Here is a 9711-nt window from a genome sequence, read left to right on the forward strand (position 1 = left end):
CAGCACCACATGCCAGCCAGCCCCGCCCCCTGGTGGGCTGAGCTGGCCACACACACACACACACACACACACACACACACACACTAAATAAATGTAAAAAAAATATTTTAAAAAAGAAAATATAGGACCTAAATAATGTCTACTCTTTTTCATTGGTTATGTCTACAGATTTGCCCATGTGGCTCTCAAATTTCTACAGAAAAGCCAACTTCCAAGAATACATAAAGGACTTCATAAGAAAATAGCAGGGAATTATTGAGCTTGTACCATAATAGGTGAAATACAGTTTATTAATAGTTGTGCAATAGGGTTTTTGTATGAGAGCTCTATGTAAATATTTTAGGAGATACCAGTAAGTTACCTTACTAATCCATGGAAAAATAAAGGAAGTTCTTTTACAGTAAACACAGTATATAAAATATAAAATTGGTTATTAAAGTTATGTACTTTAAAATTAAGAATTATCATTAGGTGTGGTAACACATGCCTGTTGATCCAGCACTTGGGAGGCTAAGACAGGATTATCTTGTGAGTTCAAGACCAGCCTGCGCAACAAACTAAGCTCAAGGCTAGTCTGAACTGCATATCAAATAATTTTATTATAAAGCAACGACTATGCATGGGGATCATAGTCGGATAAATGGAAGAAAATGTCAGAATGAGAATCATCACATAAAAATTATGTTTGAATTGAGGGATTTCAATAAACTAGATGATTGTCTTAAGTTTTCAATTGCTGAAAGAACTCAGAGCACACAATCACACTTACAAAATATGTTTGTAAGGGAGATAGTTCAGCAGTAACACGTGAATTAATATGTATTGAAAAGGCCAGGGAATGAGATGTAGCCTTTTCTGTTTTCCTGTGGATCACATATGGCTTGCTTTGACCCCAATTGTAAAATCATTATTGGTGCACATGCAAATGTAAACCAATTTTAACAATCACAGTCTACATCTTCTTCTCCCCATCCTCCCTTTCCACTAGTCCATGAAAACTATGTAGACCTGAAAAAGGAATCTGGAGACCAAAGGAGAGAAAAAAGTGGGAAAAAGAAGAAGTTAAAATGATTAAAGTATAATATGTGTATGTATCAGTTGGAAATGAATGCATTTATTATGTATCACAAACATATGCCAATAAATAAAAAGGTATTTACTACTACACAATGTCAAAATGTTCTGCTTTGAAACAATTATTGTAAACAATGGTTATAGTAGGTCAGTTTTCTCTAGGTATTATAGAACAACCCTATAACTTTGCCCAATAATCAGTACCAGGAGTTAGGGTTGACTGGCCATAAGTACATGGTCAAATCAGATTGATTGATACTAGCCTATGTGAGATATGAAAAGAGAAATACAGGCTCTGAGAAAAGCATTCATATTGAGCTTGTACCATAATAGGTGAAATACAGTTTATTAATACTTGTGCAATAGGGTTTTTGTGTGAGAGCTCTATGTAAATATTTTAGGAGATACCAGTAAATTACCTTACTAATCCATGGAAAAATAAAGGAAGTTCTTTTACAGTAAACACAGTATATAAAATATAAAATTGGTTATTAAAGTTATCTACTTTAAAATTAAGAATTATCATCAGGTGTGGTAACACATGTCTGTTGATCTAGCACTTGTGAGGCTAAGACAGGATTATCTTGTGAGTTTAAGACCAGCCTGGGCAACAAACTAAGTTCAAGGCTAGTCTGAACTGCATACCAAGATGTTGTCTCAAAAAAAGAAAAACACAAAAAGAATTATCTTTTATTGTAATATTCTTTTATAAAGGAAAAACGTCTTGACTGAGGAAAAATAGCAACATATACAATTAGTAAATTGTTAGTATTAAAGTATATTATGAAAACAAAACCTTAATTTAAAGGTTTCTTTTCCTAAAGAAAAATCATAAAATTTTGAGCAGAAAATTCCAGTTAGGAAATATAAATGAATACAAGTTAAATATACATGAATAAAGTTAGGAAATATAAATGAATACAAGTTAACTCAAATTGTTAAATATGACAATTTAAGTTCATTAAGAGAGATATATAAAATGATTTTAACAGCATTGTTTAACAGCATCATTTTTGTCATTATCAGATAATATATTAATTTTAAAAATGTTCATGTATGAAATCTAATGAGCTACAATTAAACATATCTCACAGATATGTGATCCTAAGAGAATAAAGAAAGTCATGTAATAATCTTGTAATTATATACACAGGATAGTTACAATTGTACTACTAATTTCTATCAGTTTTGGGGGTAGCAATTAATGCTTAAAATTTTTACTTTGACAAATTTTATATGCTAATATCTGTAATGTGAGCAACTATGTATATTTTCTGCACTGGATTGAGGACAATTTATTGTTTTTATGTACGGAAAACTCAAGAATATACTTAAATATACTTAGCCCAGTTTAGTGGCAAGCTCTTTAGCTTTTGCTTTCCTCAGCTTGGCAATATGAGCCACGTGGTACAGGTCTTCCTGTGGACCAGATAGCCCAGTCTGGCCTTCCCTTTGATGATGCCGTGAGGGACCCTCATCTTGTGACACAGGGCAGGCAGAAAGACGATCAGCTCAATGGGGTACATGTCATGTGCAGTCACCATGAGCTGAACCTTTCTGTTCTCTACCAGAGTGGTGACAGTGTTGACACCTGCTCTGAAGACTGGTGGCCTCTTAGTGGGGACATCCCCTTTGCCATCAGCTTTCTTCTCTGCCCGAGCCAACAGCCTCTACTTCTTCTCTTGGTTGGTCTCTGGTCTGTACTTGTAGCTGAGCTTAAGCAGCTGAGTAGCTGTTTGGCAGTCCAAGGCCTGGGTGAACTGGTTAATTGCAGGGAGGACCTTCAGCCACTTGTACAGGATGGCCCTCTGTTGCTGCAGCCAGTGTAGTGGGGCCATTTGACAAAGTAAGTGAGGTCTCTCTTGGGCTGGATATACTGTTCATTGCCAAAATTCTTTGGCCTCTTCTCAAACGGGATTTACCACCCTCTTGGCCTCCTGCTTCTTCAGGACAGCAGGGGCCGAGGCCTCCTTCGTGCCCTTGGCCTTCCCTTTCAGTATTTCATCCAGCTGACAGAAAGTGAGCAATGATATTAAAGTGAGCAATGTATAATATAACAACCACTGTTAAATGCTTTTCATCTTGTTTTTTAACACGCATTGTTTCTAAGATCTTATCTATTGTTTTATGCTCTCTTTAAAATAAATTAAAAAATAAAAAGGACCAAGAAAAATATTAAGATTATTGAAATGAAACATTAATGTTTAATTGTTTGATATGTCTTCATGCCTATACCTGGTAATCCTAACAACAAATTTAATGATAACAATCTTTAATATAACAACCATCATTAATTTTCAAGAAATATGCCTCTTAGAGTTCAGAGAGTGGCAAAATTAAACCAAATACTGTTACAGAATATGTATGTAAAAGCAGTACTACACACATGAAAAATAAGCTCATTATTATTTCAACCCATCATGTTTAAATATGTTCCTAGAGAGGTTTTATGGTAAAAGCTTAATACTACTCTCTCACTTCCTTCTTTCCTTATCTTCCTATCTGCCACCTTGATAAAGTTAATCACTAAATCATGTTGATTCCACTTCCTGTGCATCTTTGGAATCAGTCCACATCTCTTCCTCTTTGCTATTCCCATCCAAATAGAGATAAGCACATTACTTTCCTAAGTAATTTAAGCACTTTCTGAACATTTGTTTCTGTCTCTATTTTTACCCATGTCCTGTTCATCTCCATAGTATCCCCACCCAGTGTGATCAGAAGGCAAGTCTATTTTGTTACTCTCAGAGTGAATTCTCAGCACTCCTTGTATAAATACATATTCCTTACCTTGGTGAACAAATCTGAATGATTTGGCTCTTTTTCTCTGTGTTCTTGTCTCTCAATACCCACTTGTTTCTTTCTTTCAACTTTTGCCTTTTATATGTCATGTTCTTTGTCATTCAGATATTCACAATACAGACTCTTCTCACCTAACTTATGCTTTTCTATGTTCCCTGCCATCAAGTGGCTGTCACTTCTTCCACAAAATCTTCAATAAATCAACTTAGCTATTTTTAGTGCCAACTAAATAAATGTCCATTATAAGCTATAATTCCTGTTACAAACTTCTCAAATTGCATTTTTGCAGAGTTCTTCAAAATACTGTGAGATTTATGAGCACAGTAATGATTTATACTTGATACAATATTGAAAATCTAATGTTTACATTATGACTAACAATAAAATTAGTCTGAATAAATAAAATTTGATTATTTAGGAAGCTACATGTCATATGATCTTAGGGCCAGCCAAATAGCTCAGCGGATTAAAGCACCTGCCTAGGCAGACACAGGGGCCCAGAGTTCCATCCCTGGGCCGGTCCTTCCTCCCCCAAGCCCCCTCGTCATGCTGAGAGGGCAATTGAGATGGGGAGTGGTGGCACGCGCCTGTAATCCCAGCTCTTGGGAGGCTGAACAGAGGTGGATCACTATGAGTCCGATCTATGTAGTGAGACCCTGTAGACCCTGTGCTGAAATACAATAAAAAAAGAAAAAAGGAAAAAAAATCATAATGATCTTAACTATTCTAAGAAATGTGAGCAGGTGTACATTTCTTAACCTTTTAGGCCCCAGTATCCTGATTTGCAATACGAAATAGCTATAATTTTCATGAGTGCTAAACTTCATTTAATGAACTACATCAGGTAGCTCTCATTTTGTGTGACTCTGCAACTTCTAGTTCTGGTGTTACTATAGGTGAAGTTATAAAAGCCATGGTGGTAATGCATAGTCATTAAAAGTTTCAAGAAATAACTATTGAAAACAAATCCATTACAGCTCTTATGTTCATATGCATTGGTCTTTGAGAAGAGACATTTGATCCTTGACCAAAAAAGCTTCTCATATTTGGATTTGTAAAGGTCTTCTAATTTTTTTTTTTACCTCTATACATTTAATTACTTATCCACCATGTATGTCACAGGTAGGACATCTGATTCAAAGCATTTTATGCAATATTTACTCTTGTCAACTCTAAGTTCTCTGCTAATGATATTTATTCTAATTAATAAAACTTATTCCTTGTGCTTTAGAAAATTTTCCTATACATCTTTTGAATTTTTATTTTAGTGTCACATTTCCATATTGCCTACAAAATTAGAAACTTTTACTCAAGACATTCATTAGACCAACAACTTCTCTTTTTACCACATGCACATTTTACCAAATCACTTCTGTGAATAGTTCTTTAAAGTTGATGTTCACTTGCCTACACCAGACATATACTTCATGAGAGCATGGATCACATTTCATCTGATTTTCAATTGTGTCATTACCCTCCAAAATACCAGGTACATTATGGGCTCTTACTGTATATTCATTTAAAGAATGAAGCTAAGAAATAACAAAATGAGAATCTTTGCACTAAAACAGACAGAATTTTACTTATAACTATTCTGATGAGAGATCAGGCACATACCCAAATCCTCAAGTACATCTTGTTATGAATGAATAGTGTTAGAAACCTTCAGAATTGGGAGCATGGATATATTCTTATAGAAATGTCAGGCCTATGCTGGGATGCTCATATAAGCACTATGGCCAAAAGACTGTCAGAAACACAGAAACTGTTGTCAATGTTAAAGCAAATTCTAGTAGCAAGAACTGTTAGTCAGAATTGATAAATAAGCAGAGTTATGATACTCCCAGCCATGGCACAAGGCTCTACCATCTCACCTATGAAATTTTCAGCATGAATTAGTTTTGCATTCTGAGTAATTTTTAGATAACTGCTTTCTTGTTTGATTGTTCTTCTTTTTGCCCATTTTTGAATTTGCTATTTAAGTGTATTAATTAAAAATCTATAAAGAAGGCATTACTATGCAGACAAAGCTGGATAATGTAAATAAAGTTTGAATTTTCTTTATGACTTGATTTCCTTATAGTAAATGATAGTTATGAGGACAAAGAGTAGAACCTATGCTTGAGAATCTTTCATGTCACTTAATCTTCCCAACACTCTTTAAGTATTTTGTATATAAGGAAAATAAGGCATATAATGTCATGGTGATCTATAAAAAAACTTTGAGCACATCAAAATAAGATTCATTGCATTTTTAAGGGGGCATAATAATCTTGAAAATAACTTTCTTCCCCTGTATAAATTTCTTATGCATTTGCTTTTTCCTTGTAGAATTCCTTGAAAAAAATAAAAAAAACAACTTGTAAATTTCCCTTCCATTATATAGAATAAGATATTAATGTGATATAAAAATAACTTTGATAAATCAGTAAAATACATATTGTCTCGAGGATGAAGTTTAAGAAAGGTATAATAGCATTTTTCAAACTTTAAAACTGTATTTTTCAAAAAAAATCTTACACGAAAGTGTATTGCAACACATAAAACATGAACTACCCTGGCAGAATTGAGGGTAAAGGAGCCTCTTGAATTGCAGACTCCTTTCTATCCCAGAAGTGATGCCTTGGGGCATGTCTAGAAAAACCCAGGGCCCTGAGAACACAGGAGTTATTATTGTATATTCTGAATGCCTAAGGGTAAAGGCAAGATAAGGCTCAAGGTTAGTGAAAGTTGGCAGTCCAAGGAGAAGTGAAATAGAGCCCTCTACTTCTCATATTTCAAATATGGCTAACTCTTATTTAGAAAATCATACTTCTGTCATATGTTATGTTCTGCACACTCCTCCCAGTCATATGCAGTTTGAGTACTTCTTTAGCTGCCTGAAATATGACATTTATTACTATTATTATTATTATGATTATTGGCAATTGATTATTGACAGTTACTCTTAAAACTTGGTTTTAATTTGTAAAAGACTACAACATTTATGCTACTTTTGTGAGATTTAGTTTCTTTCATGTTTTGTTGCAGATGTGTTGATGCTTTGTCTATATTTACTTGTTTCATTTCTACAAAAGCCTATTTCATCCTTTTTGAAGCACCTGTATTACCTACTCAGTCCATGTGTGAGACAACACCAGAATCCCTTTTGGGTTGATATGTTTAAGAGAAGCTCTCAAACAACAGTGGATGAGAATTGAATTTCTAAGTTTCCTTATCTCTTGCATGAGATATCTGTGAAGAACAGGCTTCACAAAAGTGTCCCAAAGTTCCTCAGTATAATTGTGCCTGGGTTGCAAATAGGAGTAACTCATTCATTTATTATTGACTTCCTTTCTACATGCATTTCAGTTATGTCTACCCTTTTCAACTGGTTCATGGGCCAAATATAAAACTTTGTATAAATCCTTGTGAAATGGTAGGTGTGTTCTCAAAGGATTTTAGCCTATTATATTCACAGTACAAAACCTGTAGACTCTTTAATAAAAGCTTTGGCATCTTAATGCTAGATGAGTTTTGTATGTTCTGCATAAAACTTCATATAAGAGAAATGAAGTCCACACAGCTTTACTCCTACAATGGCATTCTTTTGATTCCAAGAATATTGATAAGTCTACAAATCTTGATGTTCTCTTCCTATTCATGGAGTTAATTTCTTTAGAACAAATACAATCTTACATGAAAACCTTCCTAATTATATTATAAATATTTTCTCTGGTAGGCCACTCGAATTGAAACACTAATATTGATTACTGAAAAACTAGCACTTTCTAATTATTTCTGAGTGAGCTATATTTATGCAGCCATTTAAATAACATGATGTCTAAATTCTTAGAAAGAACTTTGCCATGCCCAGTAAAAAGTACTAGTATGAAAAAAAAAAACAAAAACAAAACAAAAAAAAAGTACTGGTATGAGATTTCAAGACCGAGGGTCAAAGAGATAGCTCAGCGGCATAAGCACCTGCCTCCCAAGTGCAAGGTCCAGAGTTCAATCCAAAAAAAAAAAAAAAAAAAAGGAAGAATTAAACAGAAGCAATGGAATAGAAATAAAGACTATTTGTTTAGCACCAGCCAAATAGCAAACAGGTGCAGGGGCTGGGGATTCGATACCCAGGCCTTCCATGCCAGCCCCGCTCCTGGGGCATGCTGAGATGGCAGTTGAGACTGGGCATAGTGGCATGCACCTGTAATCCCAGCTCTTCGGAAGCTGTAAACAGGTGGATCACTATGAGTCTGATCTAGTAGTGAGATGCTGTGGGTATAACTAGGGGAAAATGAAACCTTCCTGAATTAAGAATATTTCTAATGACAATCACAAACAAGGAAAGAAATTTATTTTTTGTATAAAGACATAAAATTTATATATATATATATATATATATATATATATATATATATATGTTTGTATGTGTATATGTTGTGTAAAGCTTAAATCAGTTAAAATATATTTTTCTTCTTAAATGTTTATCATTTTTGCTGTGAAAATATTTAACATTTCTTCCTCTAGCTTTCTGTAATAAGAATGTATAACTATAACATATATTCACCTTTCTTGCAGACCTTGCTGCTGTCCAACCGTAATTAATACCTATTGATCAACATTTTGTGGCCCCTCCCACCTATTTTTGTTGGTCTCTGATGAACACTATTTTATTCTTAGGAAGAACACAATATTTTAATACTAATTAAAAGCAACTTGCTCTCCAATAGATCTCTTGAAATTATCCCTCTAGCTCTTTTAATTGTGCTAAATTGTGTTCCAGTAAGAAAGAAAACGGTTATGGTCTAATGTCCATTAATGGGAAAATCCTGTGAGATACAATATCATAAAGTACCTTCCCCATGAATATTACACACAAAATAAAATTATCAATTAAATTGATGGTAAATATGTACACATGCTGATTTAGAAAGAACTGCACTATGTAGCTAAAAGCAAGAAGTAAGCTGCAAGAGAATACATAAATTTAGCTAATGTTTATATAAATAAACTGCAAAAGAACACTGGGTTGCGCTGAGACACAAATACAGTAAATCTGAGAGGTATAACTTCTTCTTCAAGCATGCTGCAAGGTGAGCAAACATTTCTAATTCACTTTACCTTGATAAATGAGCAATGTTTTACAAAACAATTAGTACATGATGCCAAACATTATGTGATCACAATGCAACCAATGATTTCTCTATCGCTTGTGTTCTCCCTAAGGGCTATAGATGATCATCGCCTAACAGCAAGAAGTAATGGAGGAGATCTTGTCTGTGAAGCAAAAGGAGAAAATGGTGGAGGTATCCCTCACTTCCAATGAGATTAGGGAAGCTGGAGAGATAGCGTAGCGGTTTACACATCAGGCTCTACAGCGTGATCTCGCAGTTTCGAGCCCCCACCAACGAGATTAGGGAAACATGTAAAATGTGGAAAATAGTGCAAAATTTTGTAGAGATGAACCACCAAATAAGACCGTAGCACTGAGAGTGATAAGTCTCTTTAACGAGTATAATGTCACCTTTCTACAAAATCCACAAAGGCAAAGACCAGTGTCATTGAATAAGCTCCTTATTAAAGTTGCACAGAAAGAAAAATTTTCCATTGAGCCAATAGATAGCAGTGATTCCACTGATTACAGTAAAAGTTGTCTTACACAATAACGCTCCTGCCTCTTTGCTCCCTCACACCAGCCACAAAGATTTTCAAAAGTACAGGTTAATTCACATTTTTATTTTAAATTTTGTTTTTTTATTACTTTGTATTATGTGATAGTATTGTAATAATTCTGTATGAATATTTTTGGGCTGTGGGATGAGTCATCTGAGTTTCCATTATTTTAAATGGGGA

General features: G+C 34.4%; 1 pseudogene; it reads left to right on the top strand.

Annotated features, from left to right (window-relative positions):
• LOC101562843 overlaps positions 1-9711 on the top strand; it is a 52657-nt pseudogene that overhangs the window by 26498 nt on the left and 16448 nt on the right.

The sequence above is a fragment of the Octodon degus genome, unplaced genomic scaffold (assembly GCF_000260255.1).
Source record: "Octodon degus isolate 3935 unplaced genomic scaffold, OctDeg1.0 scaffold00041, whole genome shotgun sequence".
In the NCBI taxonomy this organism is placed as follows: domain Eukaryota; kingdom Metazoa; phylum Chordata; class Mammalia; order Rodentia; family Octodontidae; genus Octodon; species Octodon degus.